Below are 15835 nucleotides of genomic sequence, written 5' to 3'. Positions count from 1 at the left end.
TGAAAGAAATTAAAGATGATACAAACAGATGGAGAGATATATCATGTTCTTGGACTGGAAGAATCAATGTAGTGAAAATGAATATACTACCCAAAGCAATCTACAGATTCAATTCAATCCGTATCAAACTACCAATGGCATTTTTCACAGAACTAGAACAAAAGAATCTCACAGTTTGTATGGAAATACAAAAGACACCGAATAGCCAAAGCAATCTTGAGAAAGAAAAATGGGGCTGGAGGAATCCGGCTTCCGGTCTTCAGACTATACTACAAAGCTACAGTAATCAAGACAGTATGGTATTGACACAAAAACATAAATATAGATTAATGAAAGAGATTAGAAAGTCCATAGATAAACCCACGCACGTATGGTCACCTTATCTTTGATAAAGAAGGCAAGAATATACAATGCAGAAAAGACAGCCTCTTCAATAAGTGGTGCTGGGAAAACTGGACAGCTACATGTAAAAGTATGAAATTAGAACACTCCCTAACACCCTACACAAAAATAAACTCAAATTGTATTAAAGAGCTAAATATAAGGCCAGACACTATAAAACTCTTAGAGGAAAACATAGGTAGAACACTCTATGACATAAATCACAGCAAGATCCTTTTTGACCCACCTCCTAGAGAAATGGAAATAAAAACAAAAATAAACAAATGGGACCTAATGAAACTTAAAAGCTTTTGCACAGCAAAGGAAACCATAAACTGGACGAAAAGACACCCCTCAGAATGGGAGAAAATATTTGCAAATGAAACAACTGACAAAGGTTTAATCTCCAAAATTTACAAGCAGCTCATGCAACTCAATATCAAAATAACAAATAACCCAATCCAATAATTGGTCTTTAGGGCAGAAGACCTAAATAGACATTTCTCCAAAGAAGATATACAGATTGCCAACAAACACATGAAAGCATGCTCAACATCACTAATCATTAGAGAAATGCAAATCAAAACTACAATGAGGTATTACCTCACGCTAGTCAGAAGGGCCATCATCAAAAAATCTACAAACAATAAATGCTGGAGAGGGTGTGGATAAAAGGGAACCCTCTTGCACTGTTGGTGGGAATGTAAATTGACACAGCCACTATGGAGAACAGTATGGAGGTTCCTTAAAAAACTGAAAATAGAACTACCATATGACCCAGCAATCCCACTACTGGGCATGTACCCTGAGAAAACCTTAATTCAAAAAGAGTCATGTATCACAATTTTCATTGCAGCTCTATTTACAATAGCCAGGACATGGAAGCAACTTAAGTGTCCATCATCAGATGAATGGATAAAGAAGATCTGGCACATATATACAGTGGAATATTACTGAGCCATAAAAGAAATGAACTTGAGTTATTTGTAGTGAGGTGGATGGACCTAGATTCTGTCATACAGAGTGAAGTAAGTCAGAAAGAGAAAAACAAATACCGTATGCTAACACATATATATGGAATCTAAAAAAAAAAAATGGTTATGAAGAACCTAGGGGCAGGACAGGAATAAAGATGCAGACATTGAGAATGGACTTGAGGACACAGGGAGGGGGAAGGGTAAGCTGCGATGAAGTAAGAGAGTGGCATGGACTTATAAATACTACCAAATGTAAAATAGCCAGTGGGAAGCAGCCGCATATAGTACAGGGAGATGAGCTCGGTCCTTTGTGTCCACCTAGAGGGGTGGGATAGGGAGGGTGGGAGGGAGATGCAAGAGGGAGGAGATAAGGGGATATATGTATATGTATAGCTGTTTCACTTTGTTATAAAGCAGAAACTAACACACCATTGTAAAATAATTATACTCCAATAAAGATGTTTAAAAAAAAGAAAAAACAGCATGGAGAGTCCTCAAAAAATTAAGAATAAAACTCCCATATGATAAGCCATTCCACTTCTCAGCATTTATCTGAGGAGCACAAAAACATTAATTCAAAAAGATATGTGCACCCCTATGTTCACTGCAGCATTATTTACAATATCCAAGATATGGAAACAACCTAATTGTCCATCAGTGGATAAATGGATAAAGAAGCCATAGTATTTATACACAATGGAATACTACTCAGCCGTAAAAAAGAATTTAGTTCTGCCAATTGTGATAAAATGGATGGTAATCTTAAAAAAAAACAGACGAAACAAAATAAAAGCGAACTCATGCATACATAAATCTTATTAGTGGTTATCAGAAGGGAAGGATGTTGAAGGGTGGGTAAAATGGGTGAAAGGGGTCAACCGTATGGCAGTGGATGATAACTGACTTGTGGTGATCACTTTGTAGTGTGTACAGATGTCAAATTATAATGCTGTACACCTGAAGCTTACATAATTTTTAAAAATGGACAAAGGACTTGAATAAGCATTTCTCTAAAGAAGATATACAAATGACCAACAATGACCAACAAGCACATGAAAAGGTGCCCAACATCAATAATCGTTAGGGATATACAAATCAAAACTAAGAGATATCAACTCACACCCATTAAAATAGCTACTATTTTAAAAAAAAGTAACAAGTGTTGACAAAGATGTGGAGAAATTTGAGCCCTCGTGCACTGTTGGTGAGAATATAAAATGATGCATTCATTATGGAAAACAGTATGGCAGTTCCTCAAAAAATTAAAAATAGGATTACCATATGATCCCCTAGTTCCACTTCTTGGTATATACCCAAAAGAAATGGAAGCAGGGTCTCAACAATATATTTGTATATCCATGTTCATAGCAACATTATTCACATTATCCAAAAAGTGGAAGTAACTCAAGTGTCCATTCATGGATGAATGGATAAGCAAAAAGTGTTATACACATAAAATGAAATATTAGCCTTCAAAAGGAAGGAAATTCTGACACATGCTACAACATGGGTGAACTTTGAGGATAATAAGCTAAATGAAATAAACCAATCACAAAAAGACAAACACTGTGTGATTCTACTTACTGTGAGGTCCCTAGAGTATCATAGAGACAGAGTATAATAGTGGTTGCCAAGGGCTAGAGGGAGGGGATAATGGGTAAATATTTAATAGGTATGGAATTTTAGTTTAGCAAGATAAAAAGTGTTCTGGAAATTGGGGCTGTACTACAGTGTGAATGTACTTAATACTGCTGAACTGTGTAGTTTATGAACAGTTAAGATGGTAAATTTTGTGTTATGTGTATTTGACTAAAACTTTAAAAACCAAGGCAGGGAAGAATAGAACTTACTTGGTCAGGTTATCAGAGTGGGGTGCAGGTCAAGAATTTATAACCCTGAGTCCCAAAGCTAATCTCATTTAAGTCTCTGAGGCTCCTCTCACCCCATCTAATCACCGCGGGCTTGGAGGAGAAACTGGATTTTCCTCCTGTGCAAAATTTATAGTCTAAGAGTCAATTATATACAATTTGAAAGTGTCAAACATTTTCAAATGAGTAGTGTCTCAAAAAATAAAATACCTCCCCCTTTTATTTTAAAAATGATTTTTAGTTACACAAATAATATATAAATTCACCCCTTTATAAAACATTAAAACATTACAGGTTTAGTCAAAGACATTTGGTGACTGAGGCAAAAGACCTGAAGTGCATACCCCAGCATCCATTCTCCCTTTTTGACTTAGCAGTAAAATCCTTCACTTGAGCTGGGGACATGGCCAGGTGAAATAGCGATGACATTTTTCAGCCTCCCTTGCAAGTAGAATCCATCACCTGACTAAATTCAGGTTAATAAGATGTACATGAAAATGTTATATGACAATCTGGGAAATTGCCTTAAAGGATAGTTGGCAAACATGTTGTGTTGCCTTTTTTTTTTCCCCATCCCTCCATCCTAATCCCTAGAACTCAGAAGTGATGGCTGGCCCTCTAGCAGTCATATTGGGCTGTGAGAATGAAGGCTGCACCCTAAGGATGACAGAGAAGAACGCTGGAAGGAACCTATCTCCTTATCTTCTCATCACTATTTAGATCCCCTCTTTGACTTTTCCCACTCTCATCTCAAAGTAATACTATCATCAGTTTGGTGTATAACTTTCCATACTTGTCCTATGAATTGATGTGCACCCACAGAAAATATATAGTATTCCTTTTGGGGATTTTATGATTTAGTTTTCTTTTCTTACCAAAATGTCATCAGTTTATATGATGTACATGTTGTTCTGCTGCTCACAATTTCTTAGGTTTAGTATATTCTGAAGCATATGCTTTCAGATGACACGCAGCCTGAATTCAGCTCAGAATGTTCCTTCAGGGATGACTGCCTTCATATACTACATAAGACATATGACTGCTAAAATAATAACAGCCTTACCAACAAATATCTGGAGAACATGAAGTGGCTCCTACTGGTAAAGTGACTTTAGAAAAGTGGCACTGTTATTACTCTACCCTAGATTTACTAAATGTTATTTAAGATGCTAGCTTAAGGAAGAAAGTCTGAATTGCCCCCTATAAATGGAAGTCAATTTGGAAATAAAGTCTCCAATAGAGATGGGTCTTCTATTCTAGAAGTTCAAGTCAGAGAACTTTGCTGCTTCGAAGCAGCTATTTAAATTTCAGAATCCTATGTCAGTGTGGTGATTCATAGGACACTATAGCAGCAAGTCTGCTGTGACCTACACACAGACTACACACAGTGCTTCATGTGAGCACTGAGTGGTGGCGTGTCCTAGAGTTATTACAGTGGAAGCATTTCTCCCAACAAACTAAAGCATTGAATTTGATATGTAATTTTCAGATCATCACTTGGAAAGAGGTAATGAAGCCTGTCTTGTGACAAATTAAAGCTAACTCTCCTGATATTTTTGTTTCCCACAATGCTTCTCATTGGAACTTCTGGGAATTCCAGAATAATAGAAACTCAGCACTAGGCTACCACAGGGCTTAGTGCATTTAAGGTACTTAGTAAATGCTTTTTTGAATGAATGAATGATTAATTAATGAAGCAAACTAGTCTCTTTAAAGTATTTTTTTCAGTTCTGTAGAATAAAGACATGTTTTCTTCCTTCCTCTTGTTTTGAAATGGAAATTGAATTATTCTAATACTGAATGATCATGCTTTCTTCACAAGATGTAGATCAACTCATTGACATTTGCTTTTTCCACATGGAGACTTTTTGTCATATTAAGGAACATCAACAATTCCGATTCTGAGAATTGGTCAACCCAGTCATTAATAGAAAAAGATTCTCTTTGTGCTAATAGAACCTCATTGGCAATTTGTCTTTTGTGTTGTAAAGAAACATAGAGTTTCTCTGCTAATGAATTTGCATAACACCTTGAAGCTTATGCACAGGTAAATTACATAAAGGTGGTTCTGACGAGACCAACCTTACCTCTCCTTCAAGGTCTAGGTCAGCTTTCATGTTTTTGCTGGCTGGCTCCCAGACACTGACCTCTCCCCAACTGTCCCCTTGGCACTCAGGATCAGGGGACAGATGCAGAATGCAACATGTGGTCTCAGCCTACATTAAATAATTATTCACATGTTCTTAGCACTTTATTGTTTACAAAGTACTTTTCCATACCCGATTCTCCTCCTCAAAACTACTCAAGAGGAAATTGAGGTTTCCATCATGGCAGCACTAACTCTCTTACTGAGGCAGAATCGCAACTCCATCACCTTGTAGACGTAAACTTGAGTAACTATTTAAAGTTCTCTAAGCTTCAGTTTCCAAATCTATAAAAATGGGAGGGTGGTAATAGTATGGAACTCAGGCTTGACAAAAGAATAAAAGTAGATAATCAACATAAAGCAAATGACACTGTGTCTGGCACATAGGAAACCATCCATGAAGGTTAACTGTTATTATAATGATCTCCACTGTGCAGAATAAAAACTGAGGTTCAGATAGGGTAATTACTTTGTTCAAGACTATACAGCCAGTAAGTGGTAGGGTCACAACTCAAATGTGTATCTGATTGAAACCAGAATCTGGTGAAATCCACCAGTGCTATATTACTTCTCTGAGAATTAAAGTGACAAACCTTCATTGTCAGCCTCTGCCCAGGTGAATGTAATGAGCACCCAGTAGACTAAAGGCCACCCAATCTTCTGTCCAAGGTCATGGAAGACCACAGAACAGGAAGGCATTCACTTTTTCTCTGTTAACTGAGGGATTGTGGAAATAGTCTTCTGATATTCTGTATAGGGGACTAAGAAACATGGGAAGCTCAATGCCTCAAGCATTTTGATGGCCTAATGGGTGTGCAATTTCTTAAATCAATGCTCAATCATATACCCCCTCTGACCCACCAAGTGTTCTTCCTCTGGCTTTCTCCTGTCCTAGTGTCTTGGCAACCTGGACCAGCTCTGCCTCCTCAGGAGTGTGGTGCCAGGAAGAACCAGCCCTCTGATCGGCCATCCAACTGGGACCGGCCAGAATCATTTATCACCCTGAAAAAAGTGCAATTCATTCTTGGTTGCCGTGTGCTAAACGTTAATAGGCACTCAAGCTCACATGTGCATGGTTCCAAAGTGGACACTCTTATCTACTCCACTAATACTGTTTCTAAGAAGATGTAGGGACAGGAGCATAAAGCAGGCTCTTGATCATGAAGCAGCCACACAGCAGTTGGATTCATGGTCACTACCTGAAGACTGGGGATCCAATATGTCATGAGAATGGGTTTCCAGAACCTTGTAACTCAGAAGCTCAATCCCAACTACAGAGGAGCTGCCTTTATATTCTGCTTTTCTGGGAATTGGTCCTGTGTGCCGAGTTGAAAAACTCCTTATTTAATTATAAATATTATATATAAGTAATTTTTAGATAGATAGGTAGATAGATAGATAGATAGGTAGGTAGATAGATAGATAGATGCATTTATTATAAGGAATTGCTCATGTGATTATGGAGGCTAAGTTCTGAGATCTACACGTGAGTCAGGAGCTGGGGAGCCAGGAGAGCCAGTGGTGTAGTTCCAGTCTGAAGGCCCCAGTCTTAAGATCCAGGAAGAGTCAGTGCTTTAGTGTGAGTTCAAAGTAATAAAAAAGTGAATGTCCCAGTTCAAAGGCAATCAGGCAGAAAGAATTGTCTCTTATTTTAGTGAGTGTCAGCCTTTTTATTCCATTCAGGCCTTCAGCTGATTGGATGAAACCCACCCACACTGGGTAGGGCCAGCTGTTTTACTCTATCTATTTAAATGTTAATTTCATCCAAAAACACCCTCATAGAAATACCCAGAATAATGTTTGACCAAATATCTGGTCACCCCATGGCCCAGTCAGGTTGACACATAAAATTAACCATCACATTTGGGAAAAATCAGTTTGGTCTCATTTGGAATTGTTTGCCTCTTCTGTTTCTTTCTCAAGAATGACCTCAAGTCAAGGTTGGTTCCTTTAGGGTAACATAATGTTAAAACTTCTCTACAGACCAAGGTAGCTTTTTTTTTTTTTTTTCCGGTACGCGGGCCTCTCACTGTTGTGGCCTCTCCCGTTGCGGAGCACAGGCTCCGGACGCGCAGGCCCAGCGGCCATGGCTCACGGGCCCAGCCGCTCCGCAGCATGTGGGATCCTCCCGGACCGGGGCACGAACCCGTATCCTCTGCATCGGCAGGTGGACTCTCAACCACTGCGCCACCAGGGAAGCCCCAAGGTAGATTCTTTTTAGCTTTGACAGGAAATGGAGACTCTGAGAGTTTAAATAACCTGCCAAGATTATAAAGAGTAGAGCCAGCACCTGGAACCAGTTCTGTCCAATTCCAGATGTCACTTTCTCCATTCTTCCCATGAGGCACCTGCTTCCACTTCTCACAAGTTTCTATTTCCTGTTTAATCACTCGGTTAATACCTGCCTTCAAGCACTGCCCACTACTATTCACACCTCCTGAAGAAGTAGACTCCCTTTAGATTGTGAACCTACCTATAACTGAACTGGGCTGCCTTTCTCTTATTGGGACTTGACTTATGATTATCAGCCTCTCCCTAGACATGACTCTTCCTGCTAGCTCACCTCCTCTGTAATCTCTACTTTCTGCAACCCAGAATGCCGTACAACTGGAGTTGTGCTACATTATCCCAAACCCTCCTGAGAACTAAAGCTAAGAATTGGTAAAACTGGAAATCAAACCCAAGTTTTCATATCTTAAGCCCAGTACACTGTCCTCATGGCCATGGATCTGCAAAAATGAGTGTGTGCTCAAAATGGTCCATTGATGCAACAGCAAGAAATTACTAGAATGTCCATATTTTAACTTGTAATTTTTATTTTTATTTTATGCATTCTTTACAAAATATATAATGCAACATGTTACGGTAATACACACATAATTTGTAAATATATACACACATATTGGAGAGTATTACTTTTTTTAATGGATAGGGATGCATGATTTTTAAAAAAAGTTTTGGAGAGTGCTCTACACTGGCACTTCACGAATGTTGATGTGCACATAAATCACCTGGGAAATTTGTTAAATACAAATTCAGGTTCAGTGTGTCTGATGTGGCTAAGACTCTGCATTTCTAACAAACTCCCTGCTAATGTTCATATTTTGGTCTGGGCCACACTTTGAATAGCAAGGGTCTCTACACCACACTACTTTCCTTGGTATAGTGCTGTGGGGCCACCATAAGTATTCAATACATGGCATTGGATGAATGAAAACAAACAACTCAAGGTATATGTGTATAGAGATTATTTTCAAATTTTTCAAAATGTTTCTTTTTTGAGAAAACCAGTACCTATATTTTAAAAATAAGTATTAAGATTGATATGAAATCAGGTTAGGTATTATATTATTTCAACTCCATTCCTATGACAAATTGTGTTTGGTTTTAGCCCTCATTGGGATAATATTCTAGATTAAAGAAAATAACAACAGCAAAGTGACCAAGTAATAAGTTTAATTTTGAAATTAATAAGTTTAATTCTGAAATGTTTATTTCAGAGATTCTTCTCTTCTCTCTCCCTTCATCTCCAGTAGCTCTCTGGGGAGTATGTCAGCCTAGGAAGGCACTTCCTTCCCATGGTGTTGCTCAAAGTCTATCCTATCATTTCTAAATTCAGGCTTTCTCTCCCTGGGCCTAAGTGCTCAAGGAGGTAATGGATCTACTCATTGATTGGTAGCAGCTTCCATCCAGCTAGTTCTAGAGAGCAATTGGGGTGGAGGCATTAAATTTAATGCACGTGTAGGCTGTGGTTGGAAGGGTTAGAAGGCAGACAGAGGGCATGTCAGTCATCTTCCTGCTGCTGCAGTGCCAAGCAGCGGGATGGCTGGCTGGAGACAGGAACGCTGCATCAGGGGCTACTTGGGGTTATTTAAGCCCAGGCTCTGAGCACCCCAGAGTCACTGCAGAATGTAGAGAGGTGGGGCAAGTGTCCTATTGCAGCAGCAGGTAGCCTCTTACAAAGGACTTTCTTATTTGGCTCTTTTTTTTTTTTTTTTAATTTTTAACTTTCCTTAGTACTTAATTTTGTAAGAAAACAATGTATTGTTTTTAAATGACTGTTTTATTATTGGGCAAGAAAGGAATTCAGTTAGTGAACCAAAATGAAATATTTGTGAATAGTCCTGTTTAGTAGCCAGAGGTATTTTAAGAATCCAGAAATGGCTGGTTTAGAGAACAACAATGAAAATAATTCTTAAAAATGTTGTTATTCTGAAACCCCAGATTACATATATTTTCTACAGATTACATGGGAAAAGTAAAAATATAAAATCTCTTTGTAATTGAGAAATTCACAACAGACAGAGGAAAAAATATTTTCACCAAGTTTTAAGCTCTCCTTCCCTACCCTTTATTGTAAATTTTTGTGTTGCCTTTTTAGTCACAGACTATACAAGAATTCAGCTAGTAAACATTTTCAACAACTTTGAAAGCATTTGTAGATCTTTCTTCCTTGACAACTCTTGGTTCACATCCTTTATATTCTTAACTTGTACTTATATTAATATCTGGTCTAATGCATTTATAATATATTTTATGAGATGGATTTATATTTTATTCTGAATTTGACTTACCATATTAAGTATATTTTATTCCAAATGACTACTTTCTCATAGATTCATTATTCCAGATTTTTGGCAAGTAATTGTGAATTCTTTTATATAATATTTATTAAGCAATGTTCAAAACACTATCTCCTAGGTTCTGAGAATATAGAGGTGAATGGACTGTCCCTCCCTCAAGAACCCATGATTTGAGGGCCAAATTTTCAAATATTTTTATACAAGAATTTCTTTCTTTTAATCATGGCTTCTTTTGCTCATGTACTTTGTTTCACCTATTTTGGCAATTATTCCATTCTGTTAATATGTTAGTTGATAGAAACTATAAGAATATGCATAGATGCATCTTTATAGTGTACTTCTTAGAATAGGCTCACCAACTCCATATCATGAAAGCAGCTGTGGCCCTGAGTCTGTATATTGGACCTCTCTTCTCTCTAATGAAGTTAAGGCTCTGAGCTCAATCCGCTTGCAGTCCAGTTATCTTCACATGACTTGTGAAGAGCTCACACCCTGATCTTTTGTGAATGATGTGAATGTCTTCCATTGGTTGCACAGGAAGCAAGTCAAAGAGTTGAGTATTAGCCCAAATCTAACTTCTGGTGGAAAAACAAACCAAAGCTCAGGTCTTATAGTCAGAAGAATCATTATTTAACCATGAGACACTCTGCACAGCTTTTATGCCATAGGATCAGTGTTTATGGATGAATAAATGAGCCTGTGCATGGTAGAACCTTAAGGGCATGGGAGACCTGTTCATATTAGAAGGAGAGAGGCCACCAGGGGTAGAAATCACACAAGTGATTACTTCCAGTGTGGGGCTTAGGAAGCAAAGTGGGTTGCTAGCATGAGGGAACATGAGACTCACTATGCACTCCCACCCCCAGGACACAGCACAGAAAGTTATAATGACAGCCCTGTAAGCCCTTTTCATTGTCAGTCTTTGGGATCTGTGGTCACTTTCTCCTGCACCCAAAGCCTTAGACACAGGACTCTGGGTGGCAAAGCTAGAATACTAGAGGGACAGGTCTACAGATGAGCCCTGGTCTCTGCTTTCTGCTTCTCTCTTTCTTAACACGTCTCACGCTGTACTGTTATGGTTGGTTTGTCTATTTTCCTTCTAAATTCTGAGCTCCTTGAAGACAACAACCCAGTAACTCCAGTGTCTGACCTGGTACTTAGTAGGCCTTCAGTTAATGTTTGTGGACTGCATGGATGCTGAATACGGAGTCTGGGAAGTAAGGTGTTAGCTAGGCAAAGGCAGACAAAGTTGGAATGTCTCTGTAGAGGTGGTGATGACAGCTGGAGGGGGCCTCAAGAAAGGCCCTAGAAAAAATGAAATCTGCAGTGAGGTGCATGTTGGGGGCTGGGAGGGAACCAATGGCAGCAGCAAAGCTGAGGAGAGCTCTGGACAGAGTGCAGGAAAGTTCAAGCCCCCTGTAGTGGCTTCTGGGGTGAAGTCAGCACTAAGTAGACTGAAGACCTCAAGGAGCCAGAGTAGTGAGAGCCTAGGAACCAGCAGCCAGAGCAGCAGTGAACGTTGGAGGTGGCCAAGACAGGAATGGATGAAACTCACATAGCCCAAATACTGAGAGGATTAATGGGCCAGAGACTTTCACAAACAGAATCTCAGTTAACCCTTTAATCAACACAACGTGGCAGTATTTTTACACCCATTATGCAAATGAAGAAACTGCAGATCAGGAACTTGCCCCAGCACATACATAACTAGGGAGTGTCAGGACTGGGCTTTAAGCCCAGATCTTATGACTCCATGTTCAGTGCTGCTTTCACTGCAACACACATTCCTGGGCCAACCCACCTGAGCCCCAGCACTAGGAGCAGAAGGTAGATGTCTCTGTCTCTGGGAACTGGGCTTTGCATCTCAGCTTTGAAGAATCTGAAGTGGTATCTTCTGAGTGATATAGGCCATGTACCCCCAGTGACCCGTGAGTAGTGGCTCAGGGCTCCACATGGGGGGCTCATGTTTCAAACTCATGTCTCCAGTACCTATTGGCCAATGGAGTTTAAGAGAAGTTACATTTGTGTAGAGAAGATAGTAATTTTATTGTGTTTATTGTATTCTAAAATTTTTTTCAGTTTACATTGCATTATTTCTGTTAGCTTAAGTTTGGCATTTAGTTGACATTCTTTCCTTCTGAGTGTTATCAATTCAGGCTGAAACTACTCAGTCTTCTATATAATATCATCAGCTACAGACCTTTTCATTCATGTTATATTTTCCCTTTAGCCTAGAACAAAAAAAGAAAACACCATTGCTTAAAAATGGAAATAGATAGTCTACTTTTTCATTTCAAAATTTCCAGAGCAGCCACTACTGTACAAATGTTGGTTGCTTAGAGATAATAAGACATTAGTCTCTATCTTTAAAGAGCTTACATGTAAACAGCTAAATCAGAGTTAAATGCTTGCTAAGTAGAACTACAAATAATATGGCCATGGCAGCTCAGGGAAACAATGTATCCCAACGGCACCCTGAGCGTCAGGGTATAATAATGACTCTCATTTTAGTGGAAACTTGAACCCTAAAGAAAGAGAAAGACTTAAAGGATTAGAGAGAGACAAGAAAAAATAACTCTACCATTGCCTTTCTGTAAGGCCTTTTCCTATTTTTAAGGCTATAGCTTAGTGGTTAAAGGGTTTGACTTGAGCCAGTCTACCTGCATCTCCATCCTGGCTTCTATCACTTACCTTGAACAAGCCACTATCTCTCTGTGCTTCAGTTTTCTCATCTGCATAAAAGACATAATAATGGTTCCTACCTTTTTAAAGTTGTTTTGAGGAACTAAATCCACCCATATATGCAAAAAGTATTTGAAACATTGCCTGATACATATTGTTATATAAGCCTTAGCTACTGTTATTCTCAGTGCCTCTTAGTTTCCTTATATCTAAAAGAGATAACAATACTGACCTTACCGATTTGTTGTCAGGATAAAATGAGTTAAAAAACCTGGCATACGGTAAACACTGAACATCAACTTTCCTACTTTCTTAAGAGAAAATTTATTTCCTCAATTCAAAACAGACAATAATATGCACACACAAAAAAATGTTAGCTTAATGGTTGCCTTTTTGGAAACTGCCATTGTGAAGCTTTAGAAATTTGTGAACATGCCAATAAAAGTAGTGGCTCAAGTTTTGCTGGGGAATGTATTATTTATGCACAAGTTCCAAAGCTTATCAAGTTCCCAAAATTTACATGGCAATTTCCATGATAGACTCAGTGAAGCCTTTGAAGAGGCTTATTTATGTCATTTCAGAATAAAGCAATCCTATCAATATCTATAAAGTTTTGCAACACTCATTTCTTCCATCCACTCTAAGGGCTTTAAAGTCTGTACACTTGTTAAGAAACTGTTGTTTTGCGGGCTTCCCTGGTGGCGCAGTGGTTGAGAGTCTGCCTGCCGATGCATGGGACACGGGTTCGTGCCCCGGTCCGGAAAGATCCCACGTGCCGCAGAGCGGCTGGGCCCGTGAGCCATGGCCGCGGAGCCTGTGCTCCGCAATGGTAGAGGCCACAACAGTGAGAGGCCCGCGTACCAATAAAAAAGAAATTGTTGTTTTTCATTTAACTTTGGAGCTCTCTAAGCTAATGAATGAGAAGGCCTGCATTAAAGGGCATTTATAATAACAGTAATAAAACACTCATACAGTTGGAGATAAACCAACTTTAAAAATGAGTTTCAGCTATAAACTTATTCTTCCACATACATTTTGAACAGGGGCCCCCACAAAGGCATGCAAATGTTTGGGTGTGGACAGTAGTATTTTAAAAATTATTTTCTTAATAGACTTTATTTTTTGAAGCAGTTCTAGTTTCACAGCAAAATTAAGTAGACGATAGATACAGAGATTTCCACACATGCATAGCCTCCCTATTATTAATATATCCCACCAGAGTGGTACATTTATTACAATTGATGAACCTACATTGATTGACACTTCATGATCACCACAGTCCATAGCTTGCATCAGAGTTCACTTTGGTGTTATATATTCCTTGGAATGGGACAAATGTATAATGACACATATCTACCATTATAGTACCATACAGAGTATTTCACTGCTGTAAACCTCTTCTGTGCTGTGCCTATTCATCCCTCCTCCTGGCCCAACCTCTGGCAACCACTGATCTTTTTACCATCCCCATACTTTTGCCTTGTCTAGATGTCATATTGGAATCATACAATATGCAGTCTTTTTAGACTGGTTTCTTTCACTTAATAATATGCCTTTAAGGTTCATCCATGTCTTTTCATGGCTTGATAGCTCATTTCTTTTTGGACTGAATAATATTTCATTGTCTTCTGTACCACAGTTTATTTATCCATTCACCACCTGAAGGACTTCTTGGTTGCTTCCAAGTTTTGGCAATCATGAAGAAAGCTGCTATAAATATCCATGTACAGGTTTTTGTGTGGACATGTTTTCACTTCCTTTGGGTGAATACAGAGGAACACAATTGATGAATCATACGGTAAGAGTATATTTAGTTTTGTAAAAAGCTGCCAAACTGTCTTCCCAAGTGACTGAAACATTTTGCATTCTCACTAGCAATGAATGAGAGTTCCTGTTGCTTCACCTCCCTGCCAGCATTTGATATTTATCAGTGTTCTGGATTTTGGTCACTTAATAGGTGTGTAGTGGTATCTCATTATTATTTTAATTTACATTTCCCTGATGACATATCATGTGGAGCATCTTTTCATATTCTTATTTGCCATCTGTATATCTTCCTTGGTTAGGTGTCTGTTAAGGTCTTTGTCTCATTTTTTTATCAGGTTGTTTGTTTTCTTATTGTTTATAAAGTCTTAAGGATTCTTCATATATTTTAGATAATAGTCCTTTATCAGATGTGTCTTTTGCAAGTATTTTCTCTCAGTCTGTGGCTTGTCATTTTATTCTCTTGACAATGTCTTTTGCAGAGCAGAACTTTTTTAATTTTAATGAAGTCCAGCTTATCAATTCTTTCTTTTGTAAATTATGCCTTTGGTGTTGTATCTAAAAAAGTCATCACCAAGCCCCAGGTCATCTTGATTTTCTCATATGTTATCTTCTAGGAGTTTTGTAGTTTTGAGTTTTAAGTTTATTTCTATGATCCATTTTGAGTTAATTTTGAGGGGTGTAAGGTTTGTGTCTAGATTTAATTTTTTGCATGTGGATGGCCATGGATCCAGCACCATTTGTTGAAAAGAGTATCTTTGCTCCATGAATTGCCTTTGCTCCTTTGTCAAAGATCAGTTGGCTGTATCTACGTGGTCTATTTCTAAGTTCACTAGTCTGTTCCATTGATCTATTTGTCTATTATTTCACCAATACCACAGTGTCTTGATTACTGTAGCTTTATAGTAAGTCTTAAAGTCAGGTAGTGTCAGTACTCCAGTACTTTGTTCTTCTTCTTCAATATTGTGTTGACCATTCTGGGTCTTTTGCCTTCCTATATAAAACTTTAGAATCAGTTTGTCAATATCCATAAAATAACTTGCTGAAATTTTGATTGGGATTGTGTGGAATCTATAGACCAAGTTGGGAAGAACTGATATGCTGACAATATTGAGTCTTCCTGTACATAAACAAAATATCTCTCAATTTATTTAGTTCTTCTTTGATTTCTTTCATCAGAGTTTTGTAGTTTTCTTCATATAGATCATTTATATATATATATATAGAGAGAGAGAGTTAGATTTATACACAAGTATTTATTTTTGGGGGGTGCTAATGTAAATGATATTTGTTTTTAATTTAAAATTCCACTTATTTATTACAGGCATATAGGAGAGTTATTGACTTTTGTATATTAATCTTGTGTCTTGCAACCTTGCTATAATCACTTATTAGTTCCAGGAGTTTTTGTTTTTGTTTTTTGTCAATTCTTTC

The sequence above is a fragment of the Physeter macrocephalus genome, chromosome 1 (genome assembly GCF_002837175.3).
Source record: "Physeter macrocephalus isolate SW-GA chromosome 1, ASM283717v5, whole genome shotgun sequence".
NCBI classification, from domain to species: Eukaryota; Metazoa; Chordata; class Mammalia; order Artiodactyla; family Physeteridae; genus Physeter; species Physeter macrocephalus.
This window is presented reverse-complemented; position numbering follows the sequence as displayed.